At 36.6% G+C, this 13,491-nt stretch overlaps 1 protein-coding gene across 3 annotated transcripts in view; it reads left to right on the forward strand.

The window, feature by feature from the left end:
- The window catches only part of LRRC4C (leucine rich repeat containing 4C), a 1,194,683-nt gene that overhangs the window by 241,937 nt on the left and 939,255 nt on the right, over nt 1-13,491 (forward strand). For 2 of the 3 annotated variants that reach the window (XM_060606420.3, XM_060606418.3), the window contains exon 2: nt 10,430-10,612. The exons of the other annotated variant lie outside the window; for it this stretch is intronic. The gene's annotated coding sequence lies outside the window, so the exon portion shown is untranslated. The remainder of the gene's footprint in view (nt 1-10,429; nt 10,613-13,491) is intronic. 3 annotated transcript variants of the gene reach the window in all.

The raw sequence follows: 13,491 nt of genomic DNA on the forward strand, positions 1-13,491 counted from the left end.
TGGTGTTTGTTTATGTCACATGTGGTTTTGTTTCCAGTTTTATGTACATAACTAGCATTTCATTCATTCATTCATTCATTCATTCAACAAATTGTCATTAAACCACTCTTAGGTTTCCAGCACTGTTCTAGGAGCTGGTGTTACAGCAATGAACAAAGTCTCTATCCTTTTGAAGCTTATTGTGTACTGCGTGCATGGGTGAAATGTAGGCTAAAAAATGTGGACTATTTCAGGGCACCTGGGTGGCTCAGTCAGTTAAGCATCCACCTCTGGCTCAGGTCATGATCTCAGTTCATGAGTTCAAGCCCCGTGTCGGGCTCTATCTGTGCTTACAGCTCAGAGCCTGCAGTCTGCTTTGGATTCTGTCTCATTCTCTCTCTGAACCTGCCCCACTCCTGCTCTTTCTATGTCTCTCAAAAATAAAATTAAAAACCTGTGGAATATTTCAGCTGATTGTAATGATAAGTGTAAAAAGAAGGGAAAGGGAGATAGAGAAAGCACTGGGTTGGGAGACATAGGAGATGGCTCCTTATTAAGGTGACCTTGGATGAGAGACCACCAGGGTAAGAATGAGCAAGCCATGTGTATTTCTGAGAAGAACACCACAAGAAAAGGGAGCAGCAGGTGCAAAGGCCTTTGAGGGGGAGAGTATGTGAGGGTGTTCCAGGAACCGCAAATAGCATATAGTCAACACATCAATAAGCCCAGCTAACAGGTGCAGATCTTTGAAGGATAAAGAAGAAATTCAGCTGTGAGGTTATTATTTCTAGTTCAAGTCTTCACCTAGCCTCCAAATCTAATCTTAGAAATAATGTAAATGGTGCAAAAGCTAAAAAGCAAATGGAAAAATAAAGAAAGCACTTGTGAGTGTGAATCTCCCTTTCATTCTCATATTCTCAGGCAATCATTGCCTTCCTCACTGGAAGTATCTTCTTTGGCAGTGAAGGGTAACATTTCTTGCATGATAATGGCAGAGCAAATGAGAATCAGTGTTAGGGGCTTTACATGAAACCACTGTCCTAATTCATTCTTTGAGCAAACCTGCAAGGTCACCCATCTGTTTTATAGGTGGGTTCAGGGAGATTGTTGCTCAAGGTTCCAAGAAACTAATAGACAGCAACCTTTGACCTTTGAGCAGGGAACTGAGTAAATGTAAGGACAGGCTACGCAATAATCAGGGGAATATCGTTGCTGTAGAGAATAGCAATTATATTGGTTTCGAGTCAGGGGCATGTTAGACATGATGTGTGTTTGGAAAGGCTGGAGTCCAGCTAATTAAAAAAAATGTATTTTCAATGAAAGCCTTGGGAAAATTTTTTGGGAAAGTCTAAATCATGGAGAAAGAAATAAAATCAAGTCTATAATATGTTGCTGTAGTTATAACTCCAAATTGTGCTGAGACCACAAAGTTTATTTTATTGCCTTTTATTGTTTTGTTATTTCTGTAACCAATTTTCTTTCTCTGTAAATACATTGTTTCAAATATTTAGTAAATACCTACTGTTTACCAGGCACTGGCTATTTGCACATTTGTTAATATTTGAATTTAGATAGTACCTCAAAATGCATTCAGCCTAAGGGGATTGAATCAAAAGAATAAATGATTCCGCCTGAATACTTAAAACACTCCACTTGGAGGCAGAATATTTATACATTTAACTGCCATATAAGAGAGAGATGATATGAATCATCTAAATAAGGATGATATCAGTATAGACTCCAGTAATACTAGTCTTCTTGGAAGAGGAGGAATTTAAGTTTTTTGATATTTGGTGTCCTTTCAACCACTTTGAATACAAATCTACTTAGTTTGTAATCAATTTTGCATATATATTGGTTGGTACATAGAGAAGTAAGTTCTTTTTAAGAAGTCAACTTTAGGGGCGCCTGGGTGGCTCAGTTGTTTAAGCATCCAACTTCAGGTCATGATCTTGCGGTTTGTGAGTTTGAGCCCTGCATCGGGCACTGTGCTGACGCTTCAGAGCCTGGCGTCTGCTTTGGATTCTGTGTCTCCCTCTCTCTCCACCCCTACCTCGCTCATGCTCTGTCTCTCAAAAATAAACATTAAAAATGTTTTTCAAAAGTAAATTTTAAAGGAGGGAGGAAGACTATAACAACTTCAACATGGAAACAATTTATTATTAATTTTACTTGCTTACTAAGTCATGATCTACAACCATTTAGGAAAGTATAGAGATAAAATTGTACAAAATTGTGTTTTCTTCTCTGGTATCTGAAACTTCTGTCAGAATGATATGAATGCTTGATAAATTTTGAAAAGGAAAGCCATTCTATATTCTCAGATCTGAATAGAGTCACAGAACAAAACCTTTGTTTAGCTTATCAGTTATACATATATAAAATAATAAATAGCTATTGATGATAAATTAAAAATACTGAGGTGTCTAAAAATATGGTCATCCCAACCCTGCCAGTCCTGCAATCCAGAAATAATAGTTAACATTGTGGTCTATTTTATTCCAGACTTTGATCCTTATGTAATTCATTTTACACATCAGTCTCCCATAACTCAAACTGAATGCAAAATTCTATTTCCTAAAGTTATCATTTAAATATAGAACACATAGTTTTGCTGTGTTTTTAGACACACATACTACTGTGGTTTTTACAACTAAAATTTTCAAATCAAAGTACTTGTAGCTGATATTCAATGTTAAGATGTTTCTAGTTTTTGAAGAGAATATTATAAATAAGTCTGATATTAATAAACCTTTTCCCCTAAGGCTGAAATTTCATGATGTCTTTTATATGACTCTTTCCTTGATTTTTCCAAAAGAGAGGAATGGCTATTTTACTTGAACATTCTTAACCTTTTGTTTCCACTTCTTTAGGTTATTTGCAACACAGGAATTATTTCTTTTAGTATGAGTAAAAAGATGTTGAAAATTTTTTTTTATTTCCTTCAAATATTTAGCACATTCTAAGTATTCTCTAAATATTTGTTGAAGCCTAAAAGAACAGTTAAGAAATATGATTGGTCTTTTATTTAGCTTTTATTTCCAGGACTCATTGTCAACAGTCACTTGTTTTGACAATTGCCCAGGAGATGATATTTCCTTCAGGTTAAATACAGAGTTGTTGAAATTCAAACATAAGCTCATTCAATGAAGGCTCTTATAATTGGCAGAAATTGACTTAACTAAACATTAGCCTTGGCAAAATAAATTTGAACTGGCAGCCAGTTCACAAAATTGCTAATTGTTCTTACTTGAATGTGTATCTTAGTTGGCATTCAGTCCTTCACTATGACATGCATATAGTCAATCTCATATCCTTTTAATATTATTTAAACTTTAGTTCTCTGAACTACTCAAAAGTATTATTCAAAAGTTAAATATTTTATGTCTTTTAGTTAATGTATAACCTATACTAACATACCAAAGAATGAGAAGATCTCAATCCCTGTGTCTCTATCTCTATACAGAGACTTGATCTCTCTATGTATACACTCATAGACTCATATCACTCGTATACTCGTATCTCTCCTTATACACTCATTTAGTCAACTAATATTTCCAGAATGTGGGTGGTGGTCTTGGACACAGGACTTTTGAAATATGGTCCCTATCTTAAAGTGTTGGGTCTGAGTCAGGGATGATTACATCCCTCCACCCTCTGGGGACATTTGACAATATTGGGAAACAGTTTTGGTTGGCCTGTCTGATGAGGTGTGGGTTGGATTAATATCTAGTGGTTACAGGTTATGGAAGCTGTTCGATATACTGCAATGCACAAGACAGGCCACACAACAAACAATTATCTGGCCTAATATATCACTATCGTTGAGGTTGAGAAACTCTGTCTTAAAAGATCTCACAGTCTCAGAGTAGGAGGCACGCATATTATTATAACAATGGAATTAAGATTATAAGTACGAAGAATGACTATTTATGGCAGAGATACAAAGGAGGATATTGTCAATTTTCCCTAGAAAAGACTGAAAGATTTTAGAAAGTAATGTAGAGTTGAAGGGGATAAGAGTGGGCAAGGAGAAATCATTTCAGGGAAAGAAATAACTTGAACGACGTTAGGGCAATGTGACATTACAAATGCCTTAATTAAGCTGGAGTTCAAAGTGGTGTTATGGAGCCTTGTTAATAGTAAATCTAGACCAGTAGTCAAGACTCAATGATCAAGATGCACTTTTGCAAGCTGAAGAGTTTAGACGTTATCTTATAGGCAAAATAAATCTATTGGAAAGATGCATGGTATAAAATATGGTGTATTAGTTATTTTTTTAGTAGAGAAAAAATACATCCAGCAGCCAAGAGAAAACTAAATGAAAACAAAAATGATTAGAGGCATGGATGTTAATTAATTACAGTACAAGTTAAAAGTCCTGAGAGGCTGCTCTGTCTAGCAAGAAGTAGGGTTGAAGGTAGCTGATGTGTAATGGAAATACTATGGAGGGTTAATGGATGGAATTTGCCTCTCCACTGAGCATAGGAGTCGAGATACTAAATCAGAATTTTAAAAAATGAGTTACTTGTAACAATGACAGTAGACTGGTTTTTTCAACCAGATCGTCAGAAGAGATGACTGATCCTCTGAAAATACTAATATTTAATTGTCAAGCAGAGAAAGAGAAAATAACATTTCCATTCTATAATAAGTAGTCAGAGGTATGATGGGGACAATCGAGATGGCATAATGAGAGCATAAGGGTCTCTGGTCAATATGTGAAATGAAGGTGATGCAGGAGAATTCAATTTCCACTCCCAATTGGCTAAATTATGAAGGAAGTAGTTTTGAAATATTACCCAGGGTAAAGAAGAAAGAAGGCTCTTTAGATTCCAGAGGGAAGAATAATTCAAGGCAATAGCGATAATCAGAGGTCCCTATTCTTACAGAGTTACCAGAACTGGGAGACAGCCCCTAAATGCTGGGTCTGACACTTAGTACCCTCAGAGAGTAGCTCAGGCCACAGGCTCCATACACAAGGAGATTGGACGTATATTACCTGCTAAAAGGTTTGAGACAGAGAGTTATTCTGCTGTGTCCTTGAAAGTAGGACTAGGAAAACTCTGAACACTAGCCATTAAGTTAAAATGAGTCATTTTGGGGAAACTGGCAATATGAAATAGCTCTAAGCAAACCTGTGAGTTCCACATGTCTCTTGCTTATATAGTATAAGAATGGCAAGTAGAGAAAATAACAAAATTCCTAGTATAAACACACTGAAGCTAATGACACAACAAAGAAAGGAATATGAACTGGCACTCAGTGGGGGTTGCTGCAAACTGGGGCTCCTGAAATACCCCTGCATCAGTCTGCTCAGGCTGCCATAACAAAAGACCACAGCCTCGGTGGCCTAAACAACAGACATTTATTTTCTCTCAGTTCTAGAGCCTGGCAATCCAATCATGTCATTGGTAGGTTTGGTTTCTGATGAGACCTCTCTTTTTGGCTTACAGATGGCCACTTCACATGAGGTTTCCACTGTGCACATATTCCTGGTATCTCTTCCTGTCAGGGCACCGGTCCCATTGGATTGGGGCCCCAACCTTATGACCTTATTTAACCTTAATTATCTCTTCAGAGATGAGGAGAGAATGCAGTTCATAACCCCCAGGAAGATGACTTAAGAGTCAAATATTAAAGTCATAATAAGCTCATAGTAAAAAAAAAAAAAAAAACTCAGAAAATGCAACACACAGAATTCACAAGTTAGAACTAGAGATAATGGAACTATCTTGAGGAGACCTGAAAATACAGGTGTAAACATTTAAATAGATGAAAGAAAAAAAAAATAAGCACAGACATCAGACCCAGAGAAGGACCTCAATCTTGAGCTGTGGAGAATTTGAGTTGTTTGATGTGGAGATTTGAGCAAACACATCGGGAAAGATGTAGGTAAGTGTAGATAAGCATTAGTAACTTGGAAATAGACCTGAATAAATTAGCCAGACATGCAGCAGAGGTACAAAGATAGCATACTATAGAAAATACACAAGAGAATTTCCAGAAGAGGAGAATAGAGAGAAATGAAAGACATGATGGCTCAGTATTTTCCCAGACTGAAAAAGGATACCAGTCTTCAGAATGACTGAGTATACCATGTCCTTGACAGGATGATTTAAAACAAATATACACCTAGATATATTGCAATGAAACTTCAGAACTCACACAAACAAAAAATCTTGGAAGCAATCAAAGATGAAATATCTATTACAATCAAAGGACTGAAAATTAGGGTTACAGAAGTTGTTCCAGTTATATGGGGACAAGAAACATAGTAGAATGATAACTTTAAATGGTGGATGAAAAGCAAATGTTAAGATAGAATTCTACACTCAACCAAAGTATAATTCAGGAGTGGATTAAAAAATTATTTTAAATGCTCCCTAAAGCATACTGTGAGAGCTAAACATTCATACTCTCACTGAAAAAAAAAAAATGATTAAGAGCAAATTGAACCCATTCTTTCCAAAATAAAGATAGGATATTGAGGAACTATTTTGATAAACATATAGGCAAATGGAAGCAAACTTGGACTGTAAAAGTAACATGGATGATGGATGATGGATGACACATCTAATTTCTTGGTCATTTAAAAAAAGGTATTTTTCAAGGCACAAACAAGACAATGTGGTATGTTATAGAAAGAAATTTAGTATGAACCCTATTCAATTTGAGAGAAGATAAGACATACTGATTATTGGTAAATGTTTAAGATTTTATGAGTGTATGTATGTTTAGATTTTATGAGTGAACACTAACAGAAAAGGAAAAGGATATGTAGCATCTAGACAAAAGGAAAAAGGGGAGGAATAAAGAAGACTGTGTCAATATAATAGGATAAAAATGTGGACATGAGGGGTAGACGAACTAGAGAATCATTTTCTCTGTGAGGAAAGAGTAAAATTGGGGATGATTGCAAAGTGGTCTTCTATTCTTTCTAACAGTATATCAATCCTGGGGGGAAAATAATCCAATAAAGCAAAATAATTAATATCATTTAAGTCTGTGGATTGGTGAGATTTGTTGCTTATAATTATTTGGTGTATTCGTTATCCTTTGTTTTATGTATTATGTTACAAGTTTCAAAAATGTATATTGGTATCAGATAAAACTGTTCTTACTCCATATCTTTTATTTACTGTGTAACTCGGGTGAAGTTCTTCAACCTGTTAAGGTTGCACTTGCTTAATTTTTAAATGTGTATAATAATACAATATTCTCTACCTTCCGGGGTTGTTTTAAGAATGTAAAAGTGTATGGCGTAGTACTTGGAGAAAACAATGCATCTGATGTATGGCAATTTGGTGGGAATAAAGAGGCAGCAGCAGCAGCATAAAACCAAAGGAGAAGAGAGTTTTTAAATAAAAAAGGAAGTATTATCTGTTATATACCTAAGCAAAATGTTCAAATTACTGATATTAACCATTGGACTTAACTCTTACAAGGTCATTGATGAAGTTTCTCTGAGAAGTCTGGGGGGGATCGGTGAGAACGGAAGACTGCAGGCATGGGTTGAAGAGGAGAGAAGACAGATAAGAAAATGCTTGCAGCATATTGTTTGAAACAAGGAGGCAAGGCAAAATCATATACTTATTTATAGAAGCAAGAGAAAAAAAACAGATTTAAACTTGGAGACTGCAAATGTGAACTATTTTAAATAGTTTGGTCGTGGAGGAAAATAGGTCAGTGACTAGAGATAAACAGAGGGTGTGTGTGTGTGTGTGTGTGTGTGTGTGTGTGTGTGTGTGTGATGCTGGTAAGGATTTTGGCATGTTAACAGACTGAAAGGAGAAACCCAGTAGAGGGGGGAAATGTGAAAAAATAGGAACAAAGGTAGAACACTGATGGATCAAAGTCCTAGAAGGGACAGGAGGGGTTGGGATCAAGAACCCAAGATGGAAGAGTTGGCCTTAAGCAAGTGAGAATCACTTGTTCTGAGATTAGAGGAAGTTGAATGTGGCATTTTTGTTATTTTGTTGTTGTTGTTTGTGTGCTTCTTCCGATCGAGAGTGAGACTCAGGCATGGAAATCCTCCATGAGGGATGTTTCACAGGATGGAAATATTGGATTCAGACCCAATTTTCTTTAAAGGAGGCTTTCTGTATGTGGAACAATCATTGTTTGAGACTTCAAATGACCACACTCATTTCAGAAAATCATGAAAGGTACACAGAGGGGATGATGTGCGAAAGTTACTGGCTAAGCCTTTTGGGAAATAAACAGGAACCAAAACTGCACATTTCCATGTCCTCTAAAAAATCAGCTTTCCAAAAATAGACTCATACAAGCTATAGTCACAGTTGAATGTCATGTTTCTATTATTGTGATGACATAAAATCATTAAACCACTGCTAGTAGTAAAAGCAGTCATGTCTGGTAATAGAACCAGTGCCCATTCAAAGGGAATTGCATTTTAAATGACACATGGAGAGCAATGTCCTCTGGAGGGGAGTGGCATTGACTGAGGTTTTACTTCCACCGTGATTTATTACTTCCTCTGGTATTGCTGGAATACTCAAACACTTGGTTCTGAATAGTGGTGTCAAAGTTTTAGAGAAGTTTTCAAAAAATATTTTTAATCATTTGCTCGACTTTTAATCATATTTCCTGTTTTTAAATAACTGAGAAAAATGCTAAAAGTTTCTATTATCAACCCCCTTCCATTAATCAGTCTCTCAAGGATCTTTGGACTTCTTTTTATGTCTTCTCCTTATTCCTATCACACAAGCAGACTTATGAATACTTACTTTGCATCATCTCAGTTAATGTTCACACAACCCAATGAGATAGATTTGGCCATGGAGAAATGAGTGCAACTGACATTTCACGATGGAATTCAATCTTCCCGGTATCAATTGGGATTCAAATTCAGTTCTGAATTTTAAAAAATGAAATTTAAAAGAGACATTGAATTAAATGTCTCTTTCAAGTTCAGAACCTATTAAAAATGGACAAGGAAGTTTTGACTTCCTCAGGCTTTCAAATATCAATGTCATTGTCAGGAAAGTTGTACTGAGAAATAGTGTTGTGTATAAGGTCAAATCAGACTTACTGTCATGCCCCTAAAACTGGACCCTGGGGCACATGGTCAGAGGTATGGGCACAGAACCAGTTAATTGCATATAGGACTAGAACCTGCCTCTTACCTTTCAAGAATAGATGGTACAGGTGAACTGATCTTATACAATAGAGCCATTCCTCTTCTTTTGGTGAGGGAAATGGTCAGGGCCTTAGGATTGGCTTCTAGCCAACACTTCCAAGAGAGTTGAATGTATCATGTAAGGAAATGGATGATTTCCTCTGGACATGGCACGTACTTTATTTTTTTCCATAGCATCTCATTCTATTAATTGTATTCATTTAATACACTTCAGAGTCTCATTCTCTTTCACATAATGAGCTTCTTAAGAACAACAAGTATGTTGATCAAACCAGGAAAAAACACCAGAAGCTCACACACTGGGATTGATAAAAGAACATTGGAGACATTCACAGTGGTGAGTGTCTTTGCCCTCCAATTTCCCACTGTATTTTGGGGGCAGCACAAGAGGTTCTAGCAAATGTAAGCGCTAGACTCCAGGAGGCTTTTAAGAAACAAATTAGGAAAGAGTAGCCCTTCCCCTGGCATGATTAAGAGCTGGTATCCATCAACTGTCTTAGCTCCGAGTCCCGTGCTGCCAATTGTACAGCCATAGTTGTGAGAACATAAGCCTCTTCTCCAACAGGATCAGTGTGCTGCTGGGTAAGCCTTAGAGTTCCAGCTCTTTGACCTACTTGACCGTTGCTGAATCTACTACCTTGGCATCTTACCAGAATTGATTGCTTAAGCATTTTACTGGAGCTGATTTCCACATGCTTTTCAGGAGACCAGATCCTCCTTTGGGAGACTGGCAGTGCAAGGCGTAAGTTTTGGCCAAGCCAGTTCTCAATGTTGGCCTGATTTGTCTTTTTATTTCTCCATGGTGCTTAGTACAGTGTCTTGTAAGGGATAACTTTTGAATGAGGAGATAATGAATAGATTAATGAATAAATAAATGAGTAATTGTGTAGGAAGAAATATAGGCACTGGGCTATCTCTCCTTCACACCACCTCTCTTTCTTCCTTTTTGAAAGGCATCTAGAGACTAAGCTGAAGTCTGCTTTGTCTCTTCTTCATGATAAATTTCTCTGACCTGAAACCCAAACTTAACTCAGTCATCAAATAATCCCTATCATATTGGCAACAGAGTCACTGATTATAGAACAAGAGCTCTCTGTGTCTCTTAATGAAAGCCCTCAAGTTTATTTTTTAGTTCATTCTAAGATGTTATATGATCTCCTTATTTGTGCTAAAAATCCCCTGGAATTAAATCCTAAATTTTAATAATAGTTAGCATTTTGGGATGTTCACCACGTGCGGGTACAGTGATAAACACTTGACATAGATTATCTCATTTAATCCTCACAGAAACCAAATGAAGTGTTTACTATCATTATCCATATTTGATGAAGAGGATACTGAGATTCACAGAGAATTAACTTGTCCAAAATCATCTAATACCGGGTAATCACAAGTGAATGAGCAGAAAGCACACACAGACGCCGGGAACAGACTGTCACTGAGGGGAAAACTTACAGAGAACAGGTGCAGGTGAGCAATCTTCTCAATGGCAGTTGCACAGAGAACTGGAGCACCAGACATCAGACTGGGGAGGCATCCCAGGCTTCAGTTGTGGGGCTCAAAGCTGCATGGTTGGAGAAATATCAGCCCTTCCTCTAGGACAGTTTGGAGCGCAGGTCCAAACTTTATGGTTGCAGTTTCACGATGTAGCAGAATTGTAGCTTCCCACCCTGATCTACTACCTTAACGTTTATAATGGAGAGTTCACCATCCTATCCCATATTGTGATCACACTCCATACCCCAACCTTTGTGTTTATAGTTGTATAGGGTTGGAAATTCTTGAACTTCAGCTCTAATCATTTTAGCAGAATGTCTGTCTGAAGTACTCATTTGTAAACAGTTTCCATATCTTCTGGGGTTTGATTTCCAAATGATCTCACTCTTTAATAGGAGGGGGAGTGGCAAATGTCTCTCTGAGAAGCCAGCGTACTGGGTATGCAGGTCAGGAAAATTAATCTTTGGCTATGACCTAGCCATTAAATGGTGGGACTTTTATTCAAGTACTTTAGTCTGATACCAGAGTGTCCCCAGCATTAAATAATGTGCAATAAAAACTTGATAGAACTATCTGTATGTGTATTTCAAGTAGCATCATAGTGTACATACATGCTTTTCCTGCTGTATGTTTTCTGTCACTCGTTTCTAGTGGACAATTTGAAATATTTATGTAGTATTCACCTATGGCTAGACCTTATAACTTACCATTATGGTACTTTATGGTTCATTAGAATGTGAGATTTAATTTGGCTATGAGTTACTTAAAGAGGATATGTTGTTGACGATGGAATTGATAGGCTTATCCCCTGGGATTTGAATGAGGATGGATGAGGATAGGGGAATTCCTAAGAGGTAGGGTTCCGTTGAGGGAATGATGAGCCCAAATACAGAGTTTGTGATTTCTGTGCTGGGTGTGGGTAGGTTTAGGAGATTTTGAACTAGAGTTAATAATATTTAGAACTTGTATCTGTGTCATTTATGTGGTTACAGGGTTATTTGTGACATTGAATATTATTTGTGTATGTCTCAATATCTAAGTTCATTCTTTCCAGTATTCCTCAGTTCAACTTTATACATTTATAAAATTTATAAATATAAACTGTCTTGAGATCAGAGAAATTGTCAGTAATTTAATACTGAAAACATCTTTACTTCAAATATGAGGTTCTTGAAGTCAGAGCTGTGTCCTGTTTTGCTAATTGCTGTATATACCCCATACATAGATACTAGTTAGAGCAAAGTTGTCACTCCATGAATATTTATTATTTGAATAAGGAAAGTAAGGAAGACTCTTTTGCTATGAAAATTAATTATTGAATCATTTGAATTTTCTTGGAATATGAAGGTATTGCTTTTAGTTATGTATATTTATTAAAACAGAAGTGAAGGGAAAGATTATCACACTACAAATTCTTTATGTGTGAATATAATGAGATGGAAAAGGTGATCGTCTTTTCTTATTTACCACATCCAAACCATTTGGTTTTCAATGGGAAGGTCCAATATTTCCAAGATAATTTTTTTAAAATGCTGTGATTATACATACTTCCAGATTTATAGAAGTATGTATATATAGACAGGTAGATATGTGGGGGGGGGGGATGGTTATGATTTGAAAAGTATACTCATCTCTGGAGATCATCCATTGTTGTGTCTGTATAACTTCTTCCCCTGCACAGAAGAAACAAAAAGAAGGAAAAAAAAAGCATGTTCAATAGGAAGGGATGAGATAAATCCCTAATTTCATAGCTCTGCATGTAATCCCAACTCATCAGAGTATGGAATGAGCAAAGTAAGATAATAATCTGATATTTTCCCTTGTCAACATTTCCAGTCTAAGGCTATAGGCAGAATATTAAGCCATAGGGTGTGACGGTTCTGGCCAACAGTACTATGACAAATAAATAGAAACTCCTTCAGGCTATGAACATGTAGTGGTTGTAAACACAGCTACACCTTGATGTTGAAGCACGCATATATCCAACTGAACGTCAAGAAGGTGCGAAGATTTCTTGAGGAGTAGTTGAAGGCAGTCTTTTGATTTTGATTTTTGTAAATTTGCTCCGGTGTTCTTTTTTTTTTTTTTTTCCCCTTTTCCTGGCCCTTATCCATTTGACTTTCTTCCCGATGACCCTCTCTCTGACTTTCTTTAGGTAATGTGAAAATACTGACTATAGAGATGCCCAGGGTGAAACAGATCTTCATCCTCAGTGAACTCCAAACAGCAACCTTCTTTTCTCATTCCCAGGGGAATTTCTGTAGTCTTGTTGGAAGCATTTCTGCTGTACTATAATGTCTCAAGAAAAGAATAATGAACAAATACTCTCATTAACTACATTTTAGTGGGCTTTGTTAAAGTCAGATCACCCCAGTCTCAAAGTGGAAACAAAAACAGAAATCTTGACTTAACAAATGAAGCACACATTTAAAATTAAGATGATTTGTAGTCAGAGTTATATACTCAAAACAGGGTAGCACCTTTCAGTGAATTTTAAACCTTTTAGATCTAGTGGCTTTTTTTTTTTTTAAACATGCTAATGGACTCTATTCTTAAAATAGGTATTTACACAAAATAAAATCTACAGAAAATTAAAGATAACTTTGAGAGATATATTTGATAAAGACTTTTAATGTATCCTATAGAAATGTCTAGATATCACATTAAAACCCCCACATTGTTTCAGTTTATTGCCAGACCATTGAAATTAGTACATCATAAGACCATGGCATACAGTGAGTGGGTTACACATGTGCTGAGGTCATAAATTCCTTTCTGCTTTCAGATAGTAAGGTAAGGTCAAGGGCAACTAAACCTCAAGATCTTTCTCCTCCCATTGTGAACAAGCATGA

This window comes from Panthera onca, chromosome D1 (genome assembly GCF_046562875.1).
Source record: "Panthera onca isolate mPanOnc1 chromosome D1, mPanOnc1 haplotype 2, whole genome shotgun sequence".
Lineage (NCBI taxonomy): Eukaryota > Metazoa > Chordata > Mammalia > Carnivora > Felidae > Panthera > Panthera onca.